The 27635-nt window shown below is 43.0% G+C and overlaps 1 long non-coding RNA gene across 1 annotated transcript in view; it reads left to right on the top strand.

Moving 5' to 3' along the window:
• Nucleotides 1-27635, top strand: part of LOC141063595 (uncharacterized) — a 1081275-nt gene that overhangs the window by 639444 nt on the left and 414196 nt on the right. The window contains exon 4 of the long non-coding RNA XR_012224903.1: nucleotides 12097-12192. This is a non-coding gene — a long non-coding RNA (uncharacterized lncRNA). The remainder of the gene's footprint in view (nucleotides 1-12096; nucleotides 12193-27635) is intronic.

The raw sequence follows: 27635 nt of genomic DNA, 5'->3' as shown, positions 1-27635 counted from the left end.
GTGTTTTTTGGGGGGGATTTTAATTCATTGTTTATAAAATGTTTTTATATTTTATACTTTCACTGGATCTCTTCTTGTTTCTGGTGTTTATCAATTCCAGAATTGTGGCTCACTTATTAATAATATTATAATTAACATGGTCAAGAATGACGGAAGAGGCATTGGCATAAGATCTAAAAACAGAAATGATGCTCTGCTATTATTCTTCTGATAATTAAATATTTCTAATGTTGGTATTTGTGGCTGCTCCATAATATATCTAATTAACCTTGCTTGCCCGCAGTCCTATTTAATCAGCAAATTATAGGTTGTAGCCAATGATAATGTGGCATTAACTGAGTCAATGTCTGTATTGCGGTTTTATTTTTCCTTTTGCTGCATGTAATAACTGTGGCAATTTAATAAGCTAAAACTGAGGGTCCACAGTGGGGTTCGTACATGAAGACTGGGGTAATTTTTTTTTTCTTATGATGCACAAAGAATATGTTACAGATGATGCATGTGACCAGTTCATCTTGAAAACATTTTTGCATATTAATATTTCTAGTTTCAGAAGGAGCTTGTGCATTTGCCACAATTAGATGCCCCCCCTGACACTTTTAGGACAGCTCTATTTAGCTGTTGTTAGGGGGCACAGAAGAAAACCCCCTGCTATACATGCAGATCGGATGTGTACTGGAGTCAATAAATAAGGGCACCGTGTTTTCTGTGGCTTTTGTAGATATATTTTAGAAAACAGAATGTTTTAGGCCACAGATTTCAGATTGAGCTGATAGCAGAGCTGCATTAGTAGAATAACAGCATACATTATATATATATCTTTTATTTCAGCTTTGTTTCCCCGGTTATTGTCGGGAGTGTTCTGTGGGTTTTTGCTCTTATATGTCATATACTGAAGTATAAGACTAAAAAAACAATACTAAGTGAAAAAGCACACCTCCAGTACTCGCACAGCGTGCAACCTATCTACCAGCTTAGTCTTCTGATGTAGTGCTATGTGGGTAGTGTTCCATAGCACATCAGTCAGGGAGGAGAGAAATGATTGCAGATAGGACGTGGTCACGTGTAACAGGAAATCTAGCACAATATTTACAGGATGAATTATTAAGAGGTTTTCTTAATGTATAAAAATGAGAACTATAATAATGAGCCATCAGTCAGTGGGATCTAGGAGCAGGTGAGAGAGAACTTCACAATGATTTCATACTTTATTAGATGCCAATGAAAAGACTATATATCCTCAGTGATTGGCAATGTTCTCAGATCTGGCGATCTGGTGATAAGTTAGTGATCATGGGGAAAAACATTTTACCACATCTGCTCCATGTAGTGGGCTTGAAATGCTAACTATCGGGAGAGCTAAGGATAGAGAAATGCAGACAACATGTTGGATCTCAGCGTGATAAGGTGCAATATCGTAAATGAATGCTGATCTACTGGCTGTAGCAATGAAAATCTAGCTTAAAAGGTCACTCTCATTTTAGGACTGAGAGCTCAGTTTTCATATCAACTAGAAAATGAATTGCATTAAAGTGAACCTAGCAGCAGTTTTGGCCAATATAAGATATGGCCACCGCCGTTCAGGGCTTATCTACAGTATTCTATAATGCTGTAGATAAGCCCCCGATCGACTTGAAAGATAAGGAAAATAAGTTTTATTATACTCAGCTGAGGGGTGGGGGTTGGGGCGATCCGCTGCGGTCCGGTCCAATAGATGTTGCATGTCCAGGTCCAGCGCCTCCCATCTGCTTGCGATACTGCCCTACTGCTTCTTCATTGCTCGCTCCCCGGTATCACACTCCTGCACAGGCGTACTTATCTGCTCTGTTGAGGGCAGAGTAAAGTACTGTAGTGCGCAGGCGCTGGGCCTCTCTGATCTTGTATGGGTTTCACATAGGTATGATGATTTGCCAGCGTCACATAGTTTGCACTGCATTTTGCCAGGGCTAGGCTCCCGCTACATTTTGCCTGTACATTTGCTTGTACACCAGAAAATTCTGCTGATGTAGAGTAAATGGTGTCTGCAGATTGTTGGTGTTATTGGCTTTGACTGTGGGTCTGTGCTGGGGCAGACACAGACAGAAGAGGGCCCCTGTGTTAGATCAGTCTATGGCCCTTTCCAGTTCAATAATGTCACAGAAGCTGCTTATTGCTTTGAAGGTAGAAATGGGCCGCCTTATCTCTTGGGCCCCTGTGCGGCTGCACAGGTTGCACCAATGGTATGTCTGCCCCTGGCTCTGTATGCTCATCCAAATCGCAGACAGATGGAGGAACTGCCTTCTATTTCATGCACTAATGTGGTCTGCACGGAAAACACCCATGTGCACTAGCGCTTTGGCTACAATTTCTCCATATGTTATCCATGCACAATGTGTTGCACACCTGGACAGTAGACAGAAAAGCACACTCATCTGAACAAGCTCCAAGATGCCCTGATACTAGCCTGAGGCAGAACAGTACCATTTTGGCCTAGGCTTGGCTGGTATATGTTAGTATGTTTGGCATAATCAACCAGACTTTTCAATACAAATTTACGCAAAATGAAAACATATATCACATAGTAGAGAGTAATTATTTAGAAGCACACAATCATAAACGTCTGGGGTATATTTATAACAATCCTGCTGAGCGTAGTGATGGCCCTTGATAATGTGCACTATAGTGGATGTGGTCACAAAGGCCGAGACCTATAGAGGTAGATAAATACTTTGCACCATTTTGTATAATATTTGCTTTATTACCCATACAGTATATCAGTTTTTTACACATTAAATGAGTTTGTCATTTAAGGATATATTCACATGTGGCAGTTTTGTTGCCGAAAAGCTGTTCCATTCATCTCAATGAAAGTTATATTGAGAAGAGATATTAGGTATGCCTGCTGTCCTATTGAAAATCACAGTAGCACATTGTGATTGCATTTTGCTTCTCTATCACCATATATGATGATAACCATCATCATCGATAGTTTTTCTTCTTGTGCTGTAGTTTATTACTGGAATGTGAATAACTGTAGACCTCTATATGTTGTACACAGAAAACATTTCAAAAATTCCACCTTTGCCTTTGAACTGAATGGCAGAATTAATATGTTTACTTCACTTTTATCAGCCTTTGTAGAATTCTACCATTGTATGTGTATTAATAAAAGCTGTCGTGGTGTATATTGCATTTAACGTATGAGCATATACCTAGGACAGAGCAGCCCGTGCCGCATTAACCCTTTGTTTCCTCCTGGCCATACACATGCTAAAGTAAGATTTGCATCATTTAGCCAGGAATGGTGTTACAAATACAAATACCAGGTCGCGAATGACTTCCTGCTCCGTCGTCGTTACATACACCCTCTGTTCTTCCCTCGCTAGAAGACTGTGACATTTTCAGATGTTGGGTTGTCATTGAAGCAAAATATTTCTGACTTTCTTCAAGTCAAACCAAGAAACATAGGATGATGTCTTTGTTTTTGTGCTAGTTTATCTTATCAGTGCCTCTCTAAATACATACAAATAGCTCAGACTGAAACTCGATGGCTTCATGGTGATAATAAAATAGCTGCAATGGGGAAATTTTCTTCATTAAAAATGTTCTTTCACAACCCACTCAGTTTCAGTAGGAAAATTGTTTAACCTTTTCTAAATTCAGTAATGTGAAAACAGCATATGTCTTTAGAAGTGGAAGACAAGTTTTCTTTAACATGGAGTCGCCATAAAACACAACCATGAGTTGCAGGTTTTGCTTCTGTATATAATTCAGCTTAGATTTCTTCATAAATGGCGCGCGTTACATTAAATTCACTTTCAGAATCAGTGTTTCCTATTACCATGAACGATAGACCAGTAAGTGGGAGCGTATATCAGTTTTTATGGAAGTGGAGTAACATGAGCCGAGATATGTAACGAGAGGAACAAAGCCACAACATGATCTTGTGTAATCGCAAATTTCCGTGAACTAATAAAAGAAATAAATAAATATAGTTATACCTTTTCTTGTGCAAAACATCTTAGTTTTCTGAAAAATGATTTTTGTGCTGCTGAGTGTTTTGAAAGTGGAAATCTAGAATTGCAAGCAGATTGTCTATCGGTTTGCAGGACAGTATGTGTGTGTGAGTTTATGTTCAAGTATGTGTTTGTGATTAGGTATGTACGAGTATGTAAGCATATCTATTTGCATGTGTGTATATAAGTGTACATGCGGCTCTGTGTATGTCTCACTGAGTATGTGTATATATTTTTGTATGTCTGTAAGTGTATGTTTCTGTATCTGCACATATATACTCTATATCATGTATTGTGACTATATGTCCGTCTTTGTGCATCTGATCAATTTTTTGATCAATTTTGAATTCTAATTCATTATATTCATTTTTTCTATATCATTTACAATCAATGTATTGATATTTAGATGTCTGTCATATATTGTTATAACATATATACTCTGTATATGTGTACTGTATATCCGTGTAAATGCAAGTGTGTGCATATCTTTGCAATTTTGCATAAGAGGGGGGCATATTGTTGTGTCTGTGTATATTGCATGTACCATACGTACATGTGTATCTTTGAATTTTTATATATCTATGTGATATTTGTGTGAATGTCTTTTTCTGTGTATATGTAAGTGCATGTGTGTTGCCTTTGGTGTGTATGTAAATGCTAAGATTTATTGAAGTGTGTGTGTAAGTGCTTGGGTTTTTGCAGGTCTCTGAATGAGTGTTCGTATAAGTGCTAAGGGTGTATGTGGGTATAAAAACTCGTAGGATGGTTTTTCCGTATACAAAACCATTGACGTGTCTGAAATGCTTGCGTTATATTAACTGTTTCATGATCTTTGGTTACAATATACTGTATATAATCATGAACTCTTTTAAAGGCCCATATTTACCATACCAGGGTCTGATTAATACCATGTTTATGTGTCCAGTATCTGTAAGCCAAAACCAGGAGTGGAACGATTAGAGGAAAAGTATAATAGAAACACGTCTCCACTTCTGGATTTATCAGCCACTCTTTTTTTGGCTCACAAATACTGATGTAAAATACTGACCACATACTGAGCGTGGCTTAATAGTCACTGTGTGACGTAAACCTTTAATAGATCTTAACTCCTTTAAAGTCAGCTTCAATAATCTAGTCTTTCTTAGGTGTTTTCTGCTCTTCAGATAAGGCAGAAATCAATGGGGTTGTTATCGGGGGTTTTCCATAAAGCCATAGGTAAACCTACTAAATGATACTTTATAGAAGAGGACCAGATGTCAGTAGCAGCCCTGCTATGTACCTGTAAATATCATTAGATTTGCATGTGCATATCCTTTTCGCAAACAGCCGAGTGAAGACCACTTGTTGCACTAGCGAGCCATGACAAAATTCTACACCTATGCTCTGGAGTAGATTAGGGTGACTGGTGCAGACTCAGGTTACAATATGTTTTTTTCTTTTTTATTTATACCTAGACTGAACCTGTATTCTGTTTCTGTAGACGCGAGCAACAATTAGCGCTTGGCAAACCAACTTGTGCATGTTTCCATTTTCCTTCTGATTTGCAGCACTTAGTTTTTATTGGCTTTTGGCTGATGACTCTTCTCTGTGCTTTCCTGCCAATCCGCACTTTTATGACTTGAGTATAGCCGGTATGAGAGGGATCCCTGGGTCGCTCTTTCTCCCGTATTGTGAAACATTTGTCTGGTTATTCAAGGTAGAACGTGGTCTTCTCAGAATGAAGACTTCACCAGAGCGGGCGTAAATCTGAGATCCGGGGCTAGTGTGTGGGCAGCTGCCTACGTCTGAATTTACTAATCACAATGCAGATTACAAGATCAACAGCCGCTTTGGTAATGTGTGGCCAGACCGCCTTACACAATCTGTTGCCTGTGCCGATTACTTTGTCTCCGACCTATCTCTGTTTTATTCATTATATTATGGTGTCGACCTACATATTACATTTTTTTTTCAAAATAAAGAAACAAAAAGTTTTTTTTTCTGTTATGTCTTTAGAACATGCTGTGACTTTCCCAGCTCCCTCGGATTGTTCTTACTGGTCTTCGCAGCTTGCTTCCTGTGAGGTTAGATTGTTTACCGTACAGAAAGAGCTATTTTTGATCGCATTTTTTGCCAATAACTAATTTGAATCTATAGACCAGCATTTATTCTGTTTCTCTCACTTTGAATCATTACGGAGTAGCAGCAAAATATGTTTACCCTTTAATTCCTGTGCAGCCGGCGCAGACTGACAAACAAGAGCTGCAGACTCATTTTGTGACAGCTAAAATGATTCATGTAACAGTAGTGTAATAACGCCGATACCCCGCATGTCACCCTCAGATGTGTGCGCTGATGACGGATCACTTACATTACAGTCGTAGGCTTTTGGTCCCAGTCATTTTAAATATAGAATTTTGCCAACGCTATTTTGGCAAATGTTATTTTCACATTAGTAAAAGACAATGACGCAGAAGGTTTGGAATTGTGTAATGTGTAAATTACTCAGCTGTAATAAGTAACTGAGAATAGCAGAATGCACCTTGTCCCCGTCTTTTACTGTATATACTTTTTCTGTCTTGTGACAAAGACTTAGAAGATAATGTGCTACTTTCCTGAAACAGCTTTGTGAAGCCCTGGGCAACAATTGGAGTGGGGTACTATACCGTTTCATTGAGAAACATGCACTTTTTACATTTCAATACGGCTACATTATGTAAAAAAAGAAATCCCGATTCTAGGGCCAATACACAATAGATGTATCCAGTCACCACATATTACCACTAATGCCTACAACATTTCTCCATACATTACACAACTGCTGACATTCAGTGCCAAAATTAAATTACAATTTTGTGTCCAATATTAGCATCATGCAATATCTCAATAATACCACCGTATAAAATACTAACCTATAGTGCCCACATAACACCGCTATACACTTCCCTCTCAGCACTGCTATCTCAAATATACTGCTAATCAGTATGAATAATCATCGTCACATGACAGCAAGCACCTGCACCCTGCAATCTCCATTGACTTTAATGGGTCCATCAGGTTTTAGTCATGATGAACGACATTTTTTCAGACAAATTAGAGCAACATATTCCACTATTTTGTTCTGTATTTTTGCTAGAATTTGGGAACACTGTCCAAGGCCTCATCCATGTATATCTTGTGTATCCTGGTAAAAAATTATATTGGTTTTTACACACAAGCCATGAGATAGATGGGCTTAACTAAAGTTTACTCATTAGGTGCCAAATACTTTGATTGCTAATATCTCCGCAACGGAGAGGTGAAATTAAAAACAAACAATAATATTTTATTCCGCTCTGCAGCCACTATTACACTGTACCCAGTTCAACATGTAAATTTGGTGAAAGGTTCTCAGCAACTTTTCAAAAAATATAAGTCAACTTTCTTTCTTTTACCATTACCTGTCAGGAGCCAAAAATGTGTTATATTGGCCTTCATGTTCTCAGAAAACTACTCTTTCATAGCTATGCATTCTGATTGTGGCTACTCTCGGCACATACCTCCGGAAAATATGAAGTACAAATTGAAGATAGCTATGCCTGTGTCAAATGGGTTTTCCAGACTTCAGACAAACTGAGCAGTTTGTTGCAAAAGAAACTGGGTTTTACTCACCCTCCTTGTGTCCAGCACTGAGGTTTTCTGCTACTACCCTAGTCTCTGCTGTTTGTCTGCAGCGCTGATGTCCATCAATGACCTCAGCAGCTCAATACCATTCACACTGGCAGAGTCACTGAGCTTAGTGGTTCTCTGCAGCTCTTTGCCATGACATTAGTGCTGCAGACAAACAACCAAGACTGGGGCAGTGGCGGAGACTCAGCGCTTGACCAAGTGAGGGTGACCAAAGCACACTTTTTTGTGTATCTTTTTTTCTTTTTTACTACACACTTCACCTTGAAATGCAACTTTTCAGAAACTGGAAAATCATTGAACGTCATAGGTTCCTAGTCTTAGTTTTAGTCTTTGGTGACTTTTAAAAAATGAACACCACGGGAAATTGTCCAGTTCGCCCCACCTAGCAGCAGAAATTGATTCTTATGTGTTGGTCTTTCACTAGATTTAAGCCACATGCACCCGTTGAGTATTTGATGAGTTTTTTACCTTAATGTGTGCACGTAACCTTGCTTAGTGCAATCTTATAGACCAAACAATATTCTCCCAGAGTAAATTAACCTCTTAGGCCTGTTTCACAAGTCATTTGTTTGACGTCAGTTGCAAACCGTCAAAGTGTGAAAAAACATCCGTTTCCACTTTGCAAATAACGGATGCACCGGATCCATTTTTTGGATGGATCCGCTGTAGCTGCTAAGTGCATGAAATTTAAAGGAACAGAGGTCCGGAAAAGGGGAGAGAGAGAGATTTTTTCGGTGCCAGAACGGCTTTTGGGGTTAAATTACATGAATGCAAGCTCTTCTGGGCATGCTCAGTATAAAAAAGCAGAATCCGTTGGCGGATTCCGTCAATTAACGGTTTGCAACGGATCCGTCACCCATAGGCGTCCATTATAGCACATGGCGGACAGCGACAGATCCGTTGCTATCCGCCGTTTCAACGCAGGCAAAAAATGTTTCATTGTCCATCCACTCCAGACAGCGGACGCCAAAATTATGATGGATCCGTCAAAAAATGGATGCAACGGACGACCATCCGTCGCAATCCGTCACTAATGTAAGTCTATGGGAAAAAAACGGATTCCGCCAAAAAAATGACGGATTCGTTTTTTTCTAAATATGGTGGATTTTGACTGATGTCAAACAACTGAAATGTGAAAGAGGCCTTAGGGGCAGTTTGTTAGCGAATTCATGGTTTATATAATCCACAGGGTGGGCCATGTATATCGATACACCTAAATAAAATGGGAATGGTTGGTGATATCAATTTTCTGTTTGTGGTACATTAGTAAATGGGAGGGGAAATCTTTTCAAGATGGGTGGTGACCATGGCAGCCATTTTGAAGTCGGCCATTTTGGATCCAACTTTATTTTTTCCAATGGGAAGAGGGTCATGTGTCACATCAAAGTTACTGAGAATTTCACAAGAAAAACAATGGTGTACTTGGTTTTAATGTAACGTTATTCTTTCAATGTTCCAATTTTTGTCTTGCCCATTCTGCAGATTCAGCGCACCGATTTGGGTCATCCTCGTCGAAATGCTGCAGCAGCTGGATTTTGTAAGGGTGCCATTTGTGAGTAGCTAATATCCGCCGAAGGGATGTTCGACTGATGCCAGATCGGAGCGCTGAATGGACGCCATGGTCACCACCCATCTTGAAAAGTTTTCCCCCTCCCATATACTAATGTGCCACAAATAGGAACTTGATATCACTAACCATTCCCATTTTATTTAGGTGTATCCATATACATGGCCCACCCTGTACATTTTATTTCTTACCAGCCTCTGAATTTCAGATCATTTCACTAATAAAAATCAACAATCTATTCTTGTGACCTTACGCTGTTGTCTGAAATGGCTATTTACATGTAACAATACAAAATGAAGACCATTGTTTTGACATTGTCTGCTGAAAACTATGGATCTCAATCACAGAGATCCATTGGAAGAACACAGAGGAATGGATTACATTTCCACATGATACAAATTGCTACTAGTGCATCCAAAATACATTATCAGATATACTGTAGGTTGTAGCTTTAAAAAATGGGCCAAGTGCACCCAATAGTAATTGATACAGTGTAGTAGATAAAACAATACTAATAATTAATAGGGCACAAAACCACCATTAAAAACATTTAAAAAATGCACAACAACTTAAATCTAGGTACAAGACCAACAAAAGACACTAATAAATGTCAAGGTTAAGGGAAAAAAATCACTTTATAGGATGGCAAACCCCCTACTATAGAAAATACAGAATATTGCATACCATATACAGTGCCAAAGTACAAGAACAATCAGTGCAAAGCAGAAGGGTCCAAGATAGTAAAAGTGAACCAACTAAAGATACATACATATGGAAATAAATAATATCGAAGTGAATACTACAAAAAAGAAATATCAAAGGAGAAAAAGAGAGTATGAAGTCATTTCAGTATTAACAGCACTAAATCAGCTTAACTATCATAAATCATTGTGGTAAAACCTACGTACACAGTCTACATACAATATAACTTCAGGACTAATGCCTACTTTTGATTACTTATATCATTTTTTTGTGAGGTAGTCAAAATAGGAAGGCTCATGTGAAGTACTGGGGGAACCATGATAAGGAGCAGTAGTTTGAGGAAGGAACAAGAACAGTTAATTCTTCAGATTAATCTGGTATCACATGAACAATACTGTCACCCATGAGTGTTCTCCAGAAATCAGAGAGAATAAAATCAGTTGGTTTTTGAAGATCTGTTGAAAATTAATGAATTCTGCGAAAAATAGAAAAGTGCCTTTATTTAGGAAGATGAAGCCGCTGGTTGATATAGGCACCATCTGTCTGTATTACAGTAAGAAGCGCAGAGCTGGAGTGGCACCTGTACACTCGGGTGAGTCAGCCGTGTATCAGCTGATGCAATCGTTCACAACTCACTTGTCCTTTTATGACATGCACACTCCACACTTCTGTGCAGGAAATCCCCGTAGCGGAGCTGCAGTGGCAATAATGACTGCTTTTAGTGAAAACTGATCTCATCTCTCACAACAGATGTTGAGATTTTCTTTCTCATAATGCTGAAATAGCCTCACATGTTTGGGGAGCTTTGCTCTATGTACTGATCAATCACAATCAGCATGGTTTACAACCAGAAATTCCTGGACCGTCCGTAAAAAGGCCACATTTTTCACCTGTCCATAAAAATTTTTTGTGGGGCATGTCAGTGTTTCTATTTGATCACACAGAACATGTCACTCTACTTGATTAGACATAAAGGGTGCACGTTTAAGAGATCGCTCCACACTTAAAAAATGATTTTTTTGAAGCTGAAGAAATTTCTACAGATTTTTATGACCAGTTATCACCATTTTACATTTCGCAGTGAATGCAGCTGATGTCTTCTTATCCAAGGCCTAATTAGCATAAGAAAAACAGAGGTGAACATGGATTTAAGCAAATAACATACAGGGCTGGTTAGGCAGGTAATATAGTAATACAGTACATAGGTGAATACTGCTGGACTGGAGGGCATGGGGGACCTGACAAGTTCCCCTTTAAGGCTGCTACTTTATAATGCATTTTATTATCTAGGAGAATTGCAAAAAACCTCTGCAGTGGATTATCAAGATGTTGTGAGCTACAAAATTAGTAGAAAGCCCTATCTATCATCATACATGGATGAGGCCTTGGACTGTTTCCCAGATGGTCAGATCTACAATGTAATTGGTAAAGAGTTGAGCAAAAAGATTTGCTCTGCCCTCGTCTGGTGCTTGGTCCAGTAATCCTTGGTAGCCGAACCATGAAAGTCTTCCCTTCTCCACCTGGCATCCTTGGTGACTCTTGCACTTACTAGGCCCCAGTATGAAGCTTTTTTTCTCAAGTCTAAATGGGTGACATCAATGGCTTTCTCCTTGAGAGAATGTGTTAGCCCCTATGTGTCTGTATAATGGCGGACACAATAGCCAGTGGATGGCAGATGAGACTCTATGGCATTTGTCATAGGCACGAGTCACGAAAAGGTTATTGTGATATCTGCTTTCTCAAGCCAAACTTGAATGATGCAGTCAACGACACTATTCTGTACCTTATTTAGATGCAGACAGGGATGTGTACAAGCCTTGCGTGCAGATTTAGTCTTGGACTTTGGGTGGATTTCTAGGCTGTTTCAACAAAGTAATGTTTACACAATGTGTTATTCCAAGACCTAAGAGCTCATACAAATGAGGGAAGGGTGTAGAGGGGCACCCAGTCACTACGGCTCTGTACTTTGGTGCACCAGGCAGAACTATTTTACTTTACGATTATTAATTCATATGGAAATCGATTAAAATTTAACTCCCTGCACAGAATATCGGCATAGGAAGGTACTATAGGGGCCATAGAAGTAGGAATATATTTATATGTCTTTTTAACATTTGTTATATGCTTTTTTTTAATATATTTTCTTTAAGATGCATCTTTTTTAATTATTACCTTCTTTTCTAGGTTCTAGGAAATGTTACTGAAAAAAGGACTAAAAGAACACCTCAGTGTAAGGGCTAACAGAAAACATGGCAGTTCTTTAGGATGTTCTTATAGAAGGTAGGCACATTTGTTTCATGTTTTGTTGGATTTCACAATCTTTTATTAATGTTTTATGAAAGTCACATGTTATTTGCCATGCTGACCATGCAGAACTACAGCCCTTACAGCCCAGATTCCTTGAAGTCTACACAATTCAATGACTAGACGGACAATGATGGGTCAGAATTATCAATATTGCTAATTTTCAAAACATATTTGTATGCAGATCATGTCTTTGGGAAGAAACGTAAAGGCAATCTGTCAGTAGGACCCTCCTAAGCCGTAATATGGACATGCAGGTCATAGGAAGCTGAATAACATGATGCCTTAATGTCTGTGATCTGACGTCTTATTCCAGGGAAATCCTTGTTTTTCTTATATGTAAATGAGCTCTTAAGGCTAGTTTCACACTTGCTTTTTTTTGCAGCGCGTTTTTCCCGCAAAAAAACGCATTGAAAAAACGCATACAAAAGCATACAACTGCTGCGTTTTTTTCAAGCATTTTTATGAGCATGCATGAAAAAAACGCAGCGTTTTTATGCGTTTGTATGCGTTTTTAGTGCGTTTTTACCGCGTTTGCGTTTTTTTCCAACATTAGGTGGCCCCTCACACTAACCCAAACCATGACTTTACTAACCCTAACCCTGACCCTAACCCTAACCCTAACCCTGACCCTAACCCTAACCCTAACCCTGACCCTAACCCTTAACCAAATCATACTTAACCCTAACCCAAACCCTAAACCCTAACTAACCCTAACCCTGACCCTGACCCTAACCCTAACCCTAACCCTTAACAAAACCATACTTAACCCTAACCCTGACCCTAACCCTAACCCTAACCCTAACCCTGACCCTAACCCTTAACCAAACCATACTTAACCCTAACCCTGACCCTAACCCTGACCCTAACCCTTAACCAAACCATACTTAACCCTAACCCTGACCCTAACCCTAACCCTAACCCTGACCCTAACCCTAACCCTGACCCTAACCATACTTAACCCTAACCCTGACCCTAACCCTGACCCTAACCAAACCATACTTAACCCTAACCCTGACCCTAACCAAAACCATACTTAACCCTAACCCTGACCCTAACCCTAACCCTGACCCTAACCCTTAACCAAACCATACTTAACCCTAACCCTGACCCAAACCCCAACCCTAAACCCCCTTAACTAACCCTAACTCTAACCCAAACCCCTAAATTCCATGGCTAACAAAAAAAAACGCATGTGCAAAAAAACGCATACATGAGCATGCCAGTGCGCACATATGCGCATCCATAGGCTATAATGGCCATTTTTAGCGCAAAACGTGCGCATATGTGCGCATGCGCTTTTTTGCAGGGCCAAAAAATGCAACATGCTGCATCTGGAAAATACAAACGCACACCCCAAAAAAACGCAGTGCATGAAAATCGCATACATGCGCTTACAAGCGCGCAGGTATGCGCACCCATGTTAAATATAGCTGAAAAAACGCATGCGCACATATGCGTTTTTTTCCAGCGCTAAAAAACGCAAATGTGAAACCAGCCTAAGATCTATGGACGGACACTGATCTGTATTATGGCTATTTACTATGGAGTAACTGGTAGGGCATTATCTCTATAGAGGTACTGTATTTACTATGAGCACACTAAGTATTGCTACATTTTTTAGGGGTATTGTATGTTGTCAAGCATTAAGTGCTGTTTTGGGGTAGACCAATATATATGTATGGCATTATTTATGGGGACTGTTTTCATGGTACTATTATTCTGGTATTTCCTAATATTTTTAGGGAAACTCTTATTGGTACTTCAATGCAGTAAAGTAATGGGGATGGTGCAGTAATAGAGGTGAAGCAAACCTAGTAAGGCCTGTTTCACACTTCAGTCTTTTGGAATCAGTAAAAATCCGTCAAAGTGTTTAAAAAACGGATCCGTTGCAGATTGCAAAAAACTGATGCACCAGATCCGTTTTTTTGATGGATCCGTCGCAGCAGTTAGTGTATGAAATTTAAAGGAACAGATCTCTGGAAAGGAGAGCGAGAGAGAGAGAGATTCTGTTTCAGAATGGATTTTGGGGTTAAATTTAAGGAATGGAAATTCTTCCGGGCATGCTCAGTTTAAAGAAACGGAATCCTTCACAGGATTTCGTCATGTGACGGACGGTGACGGATCCACCGCCCATAGGTGTCCATTCTACAAGACGACGGACGGCGACGGATCCGTCACCGCCCGTCTTTCCAACGCAGACAAAAAACGTTCCTATGGACGTCTTTTCCGCCCGACGGACAGCAATTTTATGACGGATCCGTCGCACGACGGACGAAACAGAAGCCATCCGTCACAATCCGTCGCTAATACAAGTCTATGGGGGAAAAAACGATCCACCAGGCAAATCCGTTGGATCCGTTTTTTTCAGCTAATGACAGATTTTGACTTACGCCAGAAAACTAAAGGTTGAAACAGGCCTAAGCTGTCATGTTTACATCTGTATTTCAGTATTTGGAGGCATTATGGAGCTATTATTACGTTGTGGAGCTCTACCGCAGTCTAATTTTCACTATTAGATTTGTTATTTTTACAGTCTGTTTTCTTTTATTCCACTTTGCCCTCTCCCTACTACTATTGTTTTCTCCAACTATTGTTCTGCTTCTTTCTTCATCCAGCTCTGTCCTTCTAGAAATCCTCCCTTCTCCAATGTATCTTCTACCAATTGTGTTCTTTTCTCTCTGTTTTCTGAATTCTTTCCACTGAAACTGAAAAATGGCTGCCTTGGCACCGTGACACACCTGTGAAGACCTGCTTTACTTTATAACCAGTACCTCATTTTTGGTACCTTTTTTACTTTTTGTTGAATTTGCAGTGTACTGTAGAAATTATGCTACATCATACTTCACTTTCTATTTTCTAAATCATGCACTTGTTTGACTACGATGAGTAGAGATGAGCGACTTTGCCTTTTTTAGGGTCGAGTCAGGTTTCATGAAACCCAACTTTCTCAAAAGTCGAGTCGAACGAAATCGGCCAACTATCGGGAAAAGTCGAAGGTCCAACAGAAACACGAAACCCAATGCAAGTCAATGGGGAAGTAAAGTCGGCAGGGAGTGGAGGACAGTAAACACACCTACATGCCGGATCGCTTTTTTAAAGTGAGCGAAATCTATCTCTCCCCCTCTCTCTCTCTCTCCCCGGACACTGCACATGTCATCTTGTTGCCCACAGTGTACGTCCTTGCTCAGTGGCTGAAAAAAGTCACGTGCAAGCATTCTGAGAAATCCGACTTTGGCGCTCGTTTTGCCGACCGCATGGCCGACTTCATGCTGTGGTCGGGTTTCAGTCGGCGAAACCCGACTTTGCCATAAGTCGGCGACTTATGAATCTGGCCGACCTGTTTCGCTCAACTTTAACGATGAGTACTAAAAAATTTAAGATATATCGGATTAATAAAATGTAACAGTAAACCTATATCACCTGATTCTATGAGATTGTGTAATGCTCTAGTTACTTACAGTGGCTTGCAAAAGTGTTCACCCCATAGGCACTTTTAGCGTTTTGCTACCTCACAACCTGGAATTTCATTTTTTTTTGAGGATTTGTATTTTGTATCAGTTCATTTAAAGAACATGCCTACAACTGTGAACATTTGGTTTTCTTTTTATCGTAAAGCAAACAACAAATAGTAAAAAAAGTTGAAAACTTAAGTGTGCATAACTATTCACCTCCACAAATTCAGTATTTTGTGGAGCCTCTTTTTGAAGCAATTATAGCTGTAAGTTGCTTTAGATAAGTCTCTATGAGCTTTCCACATCTTGCCACTGGGATTTTTGTCCATTCATCAAGGCAAAACTGCTCGAGCTCCTTTAAGTTAGATGGGTTCCTCTGGTGAACAGAAATCTTCAACTCTGACCACAGATTCTCAATTAAGGTCTGGGTTTTCACCAGGCCACTCCAAAACATTTACATGTTTCCCCTTTAACCACTCAAATGTTGCTTTAGCAGTACGCTTTAGGTCATTGTTTTGTTGGATAGTGAACCTCTGTCCCAGTCTCAAATAACTACAGACTGAAACAGGTCATGCTTAAGAATATCCCTGCATTTCACACCATCCATCTTCCCCTCGATTTGAACCATGTTTCCAGTCCCTACTGCTGAAAAATATCCACCACAGCATGATGCTGCCACCACGTTTCACTGTGGGGATGGTGTTCTTCGGGTGATGAGCTCTGTTGGTTTGGCACCAGACATAGTGTTTACCTTGGTAGCCTAAAAGTTCAATTACGGTCTCATCTGATCAAATCACCTTCCTCCATACATTTGGAGAGTCTCCCACATGTCTTTTGGCAAACTCAAAATGAGCCTTACAATTTCTGTGTGTAAGTAAATGCTGTTTTTCTGCCCACTCTTCTATAAAGGCAACCTTTATGGAATGTACTGCTTATTGTGGCTGTTTGGGAAGATACTCCAGTCTCTGCTCAGGAACTCTGCTGCTCTTTCAGGGTTACCTTTGGTCCCTGTTCTGCCTCTGTGATTAACCCCTTTCCTACATTGGACGTACTATTCCGTCCATGTGACCTGAGACCTAAGTCCCAAGGATGGAATAGTACGTCTAATGCTATCAGCAGCGCTCACGGGGGAGCGCAGCTGATCGTGGCCGGGTGTCAGCTGATTATCACAGCTGACACCCAACACAATGTGTCAGGGGCGGTCACGGACCACCCCGACATTTTAACCCCTGGCACACCGTGTTCAAACGATGATCGCGGTGTACCGGGGATTGAAGGAAGCATCGGCAGGGAGGAGGCTCCCTCCGTGCTTCCCTGCGACCCCCACAGCAGCGCGATGTGCAGTGCTGCTGCGGAGGTCGCCTTCCCTGCAGGTCCCCGGATCCAATATGGTGACGGGGACCTTCGGGGGCCTGCAGGGAGCTGGCTTCCTCACTGCCCGCAGAGTGCAGGCATGAGGAAGCCTGCAGCAGTGCCTGTGACAGATCGCTGATCTGTCACAGCGATCTGTGATGTGACAGAGCAGCAATCTGTCACAGGACAGTGATGTCTCCCATGGGACATTACAATAAAGTAAAAAACAAAAAAAAGTGTAAAAATAATTAAAAAAAAATAAAATTTCCCTAATAAATTCATTTTTTGAAAATAAAAAAACAAAAAACCAATAAAAGTACACATATTTGGTATCGCCGCATCCGTAATGACCTACCCTATAAAACTGTCCCATTAGTTAACCCCTTTAGCGAACCCCTTAAAAAATAAAATAAAAAGCGAAGCAAAAAATAATGATATATTATCATACCGCCAAACAAAAAGTGCAATAACGCACGATCAAAAAGACGCATATAAATATCCATGGCACCACTGAAAATGTCATCTTGTCCCGCAAAAAATGAGCCACAACACAGCATCATGAGCAAAAGAATAAAAAAGTTATAGCTCGCAGAATAAAGCGATGCAAAAATAATTATTTTTATATAGAAATTGTTTTCATTGCATAAAACCGCCACAACATAAAAAAAGACATAAATGAGGTATCGCTGTAACCGTACTGACCCGAAGAATAAAACCACTTTATCAATTTTACCGCACGTGGAACGGTGTAAACGCACCCCCCAAAAGAAATTCATGAAACGCTGGTTTTTGTTCATTCTGCGTCCCAAAAATCGGAATAAAAAGTGATCAAAAAATGTCACGTGCCCGAAAATGGTACCAATAAAAACGTCAACTCGTCCCGCAAAAAATAAGACCTCACATGACTCAGTGGGAAAAATTATAGCTCTCAAAATGTGGTGATGCATAAACTATTTTTACAATAAAAAGCGTCTTTTAGCGTATGACAGCTGCCAAAAATAAAAACCCGCCATAAAGAGTAAATCAAACCCCCCGTTATCACCCCCTTAGTTAGGGAAAAATAATAAAATAAATTATTTTTTATTTATTTCCATTTTCCCATTAGGGTTAGGGTTAGGGCTAGGGCTAGGGTGAGGGTTAGGTTTGGAGTTAGAATTGGGGGATTTCCACTGTTTTGGCACATCAGGGGCTTTCCAAACGCGATATGGCGTCCTATCTCTATTCCAGTCAAAAAAGTTAAATGGCGCTGCTTCCCTTCCGAGCTCTGCCATGTGCACAAATAGTGGTTTACCCCCATATGTGGGGTATCAGCATACTCAGGACAATTTGCACAATAACTTTTGGGGGCCTGTTACTCTTGGGAAAATAAAAATTGGGGGTGAAAAGATCATTTTTGTGGTAGTGAAGAGGTTAATGCCTTCCTTGCCCGGGCTGAGAGTTTTGGTGGGTGATGAGAAAACATCGTGTAGCACTCGGCCCAGTGTTAATATATGGGGCAGCTCACATCACCGTTTATTTTCTCGGGTGTATTCAGCATGCATGTAAAATCACAGCATGCTGCGATTGTCACCTAGAGTCGGCCAAGACTCACCAATGCAAGCCTAGTGAGTGTGAAAAAAAAATCGCACAGCGCTCAGACCATGCGAGGGCTATCTGATTTTTATGCATCGGTATCCTTTGAAAAGCTGGCAATTCATGTGCTGCATACAGTAAAATCACACTGACAGGTTAGAATAGAATAGATAGAATAGATATATACATATAGAATACATAGATATATAGGTGTCAGTGGCACACACAAATATATATATGTATTTATATTGCATAGATAGAAAAAAAGCCGGCAATTCATCTGCTGTGTTCTGTAAAATCACTGCAGGAGCCGACAGGATAGAAGAGATGGATTACATGCAGTAAATACAAATAGAATAGGTAGATATATAGATTTCAGTGACAAATACAATTAGTACAGTGTGTGCAGTATACTGTACATGTATTTAATTAATAAAAGATTATTTTCATAACCATCAGAGGGAATCTGACGGCTGGGGGTCGATGTTTATTGCCTGGGAAGGCGGTAATACCCGTAGAGCTTCCCAGGCTATTATTGTCAACTCACAGCTATATAATTAGCCTTTACTGGCTATTAAAATGGGGTACCCCCAAAAAAATTACAATGGGGTCCCTCTATAATTAATTACCACCAAAGGCTATGCAGACAGCTGCAGTCTGATAGTAATAGCCTAGGAAGGGTTCATGGATACTGGCTTCCCAAGGCTAAAAGCATCAGCTCTCAGTCGCACCAAAAAAGGCACATCTCTATGATGCGCCAATTCTGGCACTTAGCCTCGCTATTCCCACTTACCCTGTAGCCTGTAGCGGTGGCAAGTTGGGTGATAGTTGGGGAGTTGATGTCACCTTGTATTTTCAGGTGAAATCAAGCCCTGAGGTTAGTAATGGAGAGGCATCAATAAGATGCCCCCATTACTAACCCCATAGTCACATTGTATGAAAACACAGGAACCCAGAAAAAAGTCCTTTAATTGAAAGAATGGCATAGACTCGTTTAATAATCTTAATTAAACCGTACTTACGAGCTTACCCATTCCCCTGATGACCTCGTCATATGGTGCTCAGTGTCTACTGGATGACAAGCTGCATGGTTGCATCATGCAACCATGCAGCCTGCCATCTAGATGTAGCAGAGCTGGATCCATCATGGGATAAATGGATTAGCAGCATTCCTATGGAAAGGAGAGGAATATTGTTATTTTTTTAACTCTTGCAGATGATGAGGGCATCAAGGGAATGGGCGAAGTCGTACGTATGGTTTAATTAAGATTATTAAATGAGTCTGTGTCATTCTTTCAATTAAAGGGCTTTTTTCTGGGTGTCTGTGTTTTCATAGAATGTAGCTATGGGGATAGTAATGGGGTGCCTTATTAATGTCTCTCCATTACTTACCTTGAGGCTTGATGTCAGCTGACAATACAAAGGTGATATCAACCCCCCACCTATCACCCCACTTACCACTGCTACAGGGCAAGTGGGAAGAGAGAGTCTAAGTGCCAGAATTGGCGCATCTTAGAGATGCGACTTTTCTGGGCGACTGAGAGCTGATGTTTTTAGCTTTGGAGGGCCAGTATCCATGGATCCTTCCTAGGTTATTAATAACAGCCTGCAGCTGTTTGCATAACCTTTGCTGGTTATTAATTATAGGGGAACCCCACTTTATTTTTTTTGGGGGGTCCCCCATTTTAATAGCCAGTAAAGGCTAATTATACAGATTTAAGTTGATATTAATAACCTGGGAAGCTCCATGGGTATTACCCCCTTCCCAGGCTATAAACATTGGTCCCCAACTGTCAGCTTTCCCTCTACTGGTTACGAAAATCATGCGGGAGGCCATGACATTTTTTCCTGAAAAATAATCTTTTATTAATTAAATACATGTACAGAAAGCTTCACACACACTGTACTAATTGTACTTGTCACTGACATCTGTATATCTACCTATTTTATTTGTATTACCTGTATGTAATCCATTTCTTCTATGCTGTTTTACACTGCGCGGCAGATGAATTTCCGGCTTTTCTTTTATCTATGTTATATATTTATATATATATATATATATATATATATATATATTGTGAGGTAGCGCTGTCATGTAAGTAAGGGGTTCTCGCTTGCAGCGATCGAAAAACACATCCGGCACAGGATTTTCCAACAAATCATAGTCTATGAGATTTATTCATCCTTCATAAACCTCCAGCAGCAATATACACAGCATTACAGGAGAGCGTCCATTATACAGGCTATTTAGCCCCAGGGTTATCTCACCCACGTCAGGGTTCCCATATGGCTGTTTCTCCAGGCCGCAGAAGTCCACTCACTCCTCAGGGACTCTCAGATACTGGCCGCCATTACACCCACAGCCGCTCCACAGGCTGCTGTTAGTGAGGAGATCCTTCTCCTCACGGGACCTTCCAAACTGGACCAATCAGGTCCCAGCATTCACCCCATGTGACCTAACCTGGCCACATTATATGGTCCATAGCCATGCCCACCGGGTCACATGACTATGACCTCACCACAGGTCCTTCACACAGACATATATACTTTACAATAACATTCATAAACATACATATGTCTCTATCTCAAGATCACCCACCTTGAGATACATAATGGCTCTTCAACCACTCACACTCTTGGGACATCCACACAGCGCCCCCTCGTGGACACAGTGGTCATTACACCACATACCTCCCCCCTATGTTCAAACTTGTGGGGTTGAACACACAACATCACACCAGGGTCTCGAGACCGGGCACGTATTGCACCTTGCCCCACAGGTCGAGAGAACTGTCTCCATTTGTCATATGGCCTCATCTCTACATTAGGCCTCCCCCGCCCCCAGCGGTCATAATACCGGTCATTGTCTTTGACCCTCCAGTCACGGTCTGTCTGCATCATCAGACACTGTTTAGTCACCACACTGTTACAGTGCCCCTTGTCACCTGATCTTTCTCTCATTGACCGTCTCTCTCGGTTGGTGCGGTCATAAGTCTTAGTCGATCCTGCTGTCTGGCACGAGTCTGACTCAGTCAACGTCTCACAGGAACTACAGCCCTTCAACCTCGTACGGTCTGTCGAATTGCCACTCGCTGACATTCTTTGGCCATCTGCCATGTCACTTCTTGGCGGTACCCCCGGGGTCCTTACATCTTGGTATGAAGGCGGCCGCCACCTGGTATTCCGCACTTCTTTATTAATCCGCTGGCGGTCCAGCTTCAACTGTTCAATCTCTTGCAGGTACCCCACTCTATACTCCAAGAGCAATTGAAAGTTCCTCAGGCTTTCCATGGAGCCAACCACCATCATGGGAATCCTTCCCACTTCACCAGACACCTGGTCTTCGTCATCAGGAGGGATCCTCACCCTCACCACACCGGAGACATTCACAAGGTCCTGCATCACCTTCCCGGACCTTCCAATGATTCTCCCAATCAGAGCTTTGGGTACCGGAACCACATCTTTCCTCAAACCCAACCGATCCATAGCCTCTCTTGCTATCTCTAGGCGTCGAGCAGCCTTCATATTACTCCGCCTAACCAATTGTTTGACACGTAGACACTGCAAATGCATCTCTTTCAGGACAGCTACTCGGTTTGATGTGTTTTCCCTAGCTGATACTATCACCAACTGCCGAGTCTCAGGTGCCCAGTGCACCTTACACGCTTTGACCGCCTCTTTGAAAGCCTCATGCACACCTTCCTCAGCACAGGCTTCTTGCATGTCTTCTGGTACATCAATTACAACCTTGAAGGTCGTGGACTTGCTCTCATCCTGGACAGATGGCTCTGGGTTCCCCACGGACACTTCCCTCAAGGTATCTGCCAAGACCGGGTGACTGTCTTGTGCAGCTCTTGGCTCACCATCTTCTTGAGATTTACAGTCCTCAGGACCCTTTTCCAAGATGGGCTTTGGCAGTTCTGCATTGCTATCAGTTGGGCAAGGCCGCTGTACGTCTTCGCCCATCCACTTCTTCTCCTGTAGAAGACCTTTTACTACTCCACTGAGTTCTTGCAGAACTTTATCTCGCTCCTCTGCCAGGTAGCGACGCTGATCCTCTCTCCTGAGAATCTCCTGTTGATGCTTCTCTTGGGCCTCTCTGAGCACCTCCATATCTTCCAACAGGGTCTTGTTCATGGTTTTACACGCTGACAGGTGACCTCTGAGCTCAGAGACTTCCTTCTCCAGCTCATCCACTCTGTGCTCAGCTGCTTGCCTTAGGACTCTTTCCCGTTCGACATGTTCTGTTACAGTCTCCTTTATCAGCTGTATCTCACGATCCTGCTCTCTTTTGTCCATCACGTGTCTCACTACTACCTCTTTAATTATATCGTTAAAGGGTACCACTGGGTCAGTCACCCCAGTCGAGTGAACCCTCCAGTTACCGTCCAGCACCAATGTGTCTAGTCCAGTAGTCTCATCTCCCAGCCCACCATCTGTCTTATCACGAGACGTCAGGTCCGTCACTTGGGCAGATGTACTTCTTCCTCTGGTCAGTTCTACCTCTGACCTGTCCATGTCAGGAGCCGTCACTGTCTCAGTGTGCGCTTGCCCCACAGTCGAAGCATCTCCATCGTCAGACCAAACGTCATCAAACAAAAGAAAGTCCCGGCCCCTCTCCCAGGCATAGACTAAGTCCCGTGGTATTCCTCTACCTTGGCACTCACCACCTTTGGTCCCCTCAAACACTACTCTGTCTACTGCGTAGTTCACCGTGACCCCGTGTTTACAGCGAACCCTGATGTTTTTCTCGGTCAGAGAGAAAACGAGAGGAGTTCCTGTCAGAGTCACCTGACTCTCTGATTCCAGCCGACCAAAGGCTCCTTCCCGGTGCAGCATCACTGTACACATCTGTGGCCCATCATTACTACCTGGAAAGGATATTCCACATTCTGAAAAAGACCTGCACATACACTGCGGTACTCCAGACATACCTACTGAGTCACCCAGTGCTGTCACTTCTTCACACTTGGCCACTTTCTGGACCACCACCCCACTTTGGGTTGCCACTCCAATTTGGGTCACCGCCCCCTTTTGGGACCCCACCCCTTTTTGGGTTACCACTCCAATTTGGGTCACCGCCCCCTTTTGGGTCACCGCCCCCTTTTGGGTCACCACCCCCTTTTGGGATTTCCCCATGTCCGTCCTGCAGAACCTCTTAGGCCACAGTTCACACAGTACAGTTTGTCTTTTAACGATACCACACAAGTCTTTGCTGGCACCACCACAGCTCCTGCTGTCACTGATCACCGGCACCTCCGGCTGCTGTTCACACACACACAGTGGCTGGTGTCACTGCAGCTCCTGCTGCGCCATCTTCGTGGACCCGCCGATCCACCGGAAGCCGCTTGTCACCTTCGTAACCCCGCCAGGTTACTGGAAGCCGCTTGTCACCCTCAAAGATAAAAAAAACCACAAAAGCGCACCCATAGGGCCTTACCAGTGCAGGTATAATGGTATAATGACATAATACAGGGTACTCACCCTTAATAGTTGTGTAAAGCCACAACTACTGTATCCGCTTAGTCACATGCAATAAAGCTGCAGCAGGATGGTGTAGACAGACAGCGTCTGCTACCAATGCTCCCAGGGCAGATCCCTTAAAGAAAACACCAGGTCCTTGTGCTGCGAGACCTTCGTGACCCCTCTGAGCCACAGCAAGCACCTTCAGGTTTTGCAGAGGAAAAGAAAAAAAAAAGAAAAAAAAAAAACACATGCACAGTCTCTCACATGTCCTGTTCGTGTGCCACTCAGGACGTACCGTCTCCACCTGAGACCGTCCAACACACACGGCACACCGGGTGCTATTCAGGGAGCCGACCCTCCTCCCAGGGTCTCCCAACACACCGGCCTCACCAGGTCCAGGGGCTCAGCGGGTGCTATTCAGGACATCCGTCTCGGCCTGAGACTGCCCAACACTTAAGCCTCACCAGGTCCAAGGTCCTACCATGTGCTCCAGGGCTCTTCCCAACACTGACCCTCCAGGACCTTGCTCACTGAACCCTCCAGGAACACAGTCTTTACCACTGACCCAGGTCAGTAAAACACTTTTTTTTTTTTTTTTCCTTCTTTCCCGACCGGCACCTCCTGGCCGCGCAGGTTCTCGGACCTCTCTACCGCAGAGGTATCCTATAAGTCTTTGCCACTGACTCCTGTCAGCACATCACATGGCTTTAAGACCGTCAGCCCTCCTGGCTCAGCGTTGCCCCCAGCAACCGAATCTGCAGTCCTTTTCCGTTGCCCCTAGCAACAAGGCTACAATATTGCCCTTTGCTTTCTCCACCATATGTGAGGTAGCGCTGTCATGTAAGTAAGGGGTTCTCGCTTGCAGCGATCGAAAAACACTTCCGGCACAGGATTTTCCAACAAATCATAGTCTATGAGATTTATTCATCCTTCATAAACCTCCAGCAGCAATATACACAGCATTACAGGAGAGCGTCCATTATACAGGCTATTTAGCCCCAGGGTTATCTCACCCACGTCAGGGTTCCCATATGGCTGTTTCTCCAGGCCGCAGAAGTCCACTCACTCCTCAGGGACTCTCAGATACTGGCCGCCATTACACCCACAGCCGCTCCACAGGCTGCTGTTAGTGAGGAGATCCTTCTCCTCACGGGACCTTCCAAACTGGACCAATCAGGTCCCAGCATTCACCCCATGTGACCTAACCTGGCCACATTATATGGTCCATAGCCATGCCCACCGGGTCACATGACTATGACCTCACCACAGGTCCTTCACACAGACATATATACTTTACAATAACATTCATAAACATACATATGTCTCTATCTCAAGGTCACCCACCTTGAGATACATAATGGCTCTTCAACCACTCACACTCTTGGGACATCCACACAGCGCCCCCTCGTGGACACAGTGGTCATTACACCACAATATACATATATATATGTGTCAATGACATCTATATATCTGTGTATTCTATGTGTATATAGCTATTCTATTTATTCTATTCTAACTTGTCACTCTGTGATTTTACTGTACACGACACGTGACCTCCAGCAGGCCACAAATGTGCATGTGTCTGCACAAATGGTTAGAAACCGACTCCATGAGGATGGTCTGAGGGCCCGATGTCCACAGATGGGGGTTGTGCTTGGTTCGCCCGCCAGGGCAGTGGGGATACTCGGTACCAGGCCGGTGTCTCAGAGGGACGTGTCACGGTGGCGGTGACCCGGTCCGTGGCCCTGGGCATCCATGCAAAAGGGGTGAAACGTGGCTGAATAAAGTTTATAAGTGGATGATACGTGACGCCACCTGTGGTACTCGGCAATGAAGGTGTTAAGCCGAAGCCGCAGTGCAGATCCTCTGGGACAGATGGTATAAGGCAGCAGAGATGTAATAGCTCCCCACAGGTAGAGCTGTAGTCCCAGGGCAGTAATAGTAGGAGTTGAGGTAGATGGTGTAGTGTTAGGCACAGAGATGTAGCAGTGAGTGCTGAGTGGGTTGGCGCAGGAAGAAGGCAATGACACAGCTGAGTACAGTTCCAATAGTTTACTCACAGTTCAGTTGCATGCAGATGCCCACTTGGTGCTGCGTCCTTCAGGCCAGGAGTCCAGCAAACTTCCCAGACGGATAGAGTACAACTTTCCAGCACTCCCCTCAATATGTACCTTTCCTGGCCGTCTCATTGTGTTGCTTTTCCAGCCTTCTCCTATGCAACACCTCACAGTCAGTGTCCCAGGCTAGCAGCTGCGGATCCTGTCGGATAACGTGCACAATTAGTTTCCTTGAATCTACTCATTGCTGCCTTTCCGGCGAGATAACTGTGGATAGTGGCTGTGGCCCCTAAAGTGACCACAGCTGTCGGCTTTGCTAGTTAAGTCCTTAGTTCCACTCCACTAGGCTAAGGGGCCGAGTCCCTTCCGCGACCTGATTCCTCCACCTGATGGCTATCAGCGTGAAACGAGCCCCACGGGTGGCCTCTGCCTATCCCGTGCCTCTAGAATCCCTTCCCTCTTCCAGGGAATCTTCCTTCCGTCCTTATCTTCCCCCAGCAGCTCCTCCAGCATATGAGCTGCTGGTTCACTTCCTCCCCCTAAGGAGAATCTCTCTCACTTCCCCTTCTGCTCTCCCACTCAGCCTACAAGCTCTGCCCACCTCCCAGCACCCATTCCTATCCAAACAGGGCAAGTCAATCCCTGTCTGGCCATAGTGTAAGTGTGAGGTGAGTGTCAGAATACTTGTCAGGTGTTCTGAGTGTGGTTTGGTGTCTCTCCCTTACCTGGGAAGTGGGATACCACACCTCTGGGTGAGGTGCAGTACCTCTGTTGCGACTGAACCCTCAGGGGCACCACATGCTCACAGCCCAACACCGTGCAGGATGCTTGGCATTTGCAACAGAACACCAGGATTGGCAAATTCGCCACTGGCCCCCTGTGCTCTTTACAGATGAAAGCAGGTTCCCACTGAGCACATGTGACAGACGTGACAGAGTCTGCAGATGCCGTGGAGAGTGATCTGCTGCCTGCAACATCCTTCAGCATGATCGGTTTGGCTTTGGGTCAGTAATGGTGTGGAGTGGCATTTCTTTGGAGGGCTGCACAGTGTTGTCTTGGTTCCTGAGTCCTTGATCCTGGATCTGTCCCTGCACCTGACCCTGTCTTTATTGTGTCTGCGGACGCCTATCCCTTTGAGGGGTATTGATGCTACTCCTTTGGCGAAGAATAAACCTCAGTTTTGGACCCAGGTGGTAATGCGGGTCGCCCCAGATCATCAAGAAAATTGCAGATTCTTGGTGTTGCATAATCTGCATGATACCATTGTTCTGGGGTTTCCCTGGTTACAAATCCATAATCCAGTTTTGGATTGGAAATCTGTGTCTGTGGTGAGTTGGGGTTGTCGGTGTGCCCTTAGTGACGCTCCTGTTTTCTCCACCTCTCCCCAGTCGCATGATGTTCCTGACTATTTGGCTGATTTTTATGATGTATTTAGTGAGAATGAGTCTGCGTCTTTGCCTCCTCATAGGAGTTATGACTGTGCAATTGAGCTGAGCCCTGGGTGTAAATTTCCCAA

Source organism: Dendrobates tinctorius, unplaced genomic scaffold (assembly GCF_039654945.1).
Source record: "Dendrobates tinctorius isolate UK_male_01 unplaced genomic scaffold, ASM3965494v1 ptg000250l, whole genome shotgun sequence".
NCBI lineage: Eukaryota > Metazoa > Chordata > Amphibia > Anura > Dendrobatidae > Dendrobates > Dendrobates tinctorius.
The sequence above is the reverse complement of the archived record's forward strand: the minus strand, read 5'-3'. Positions and strand labels throughout refer to the sequence as shown.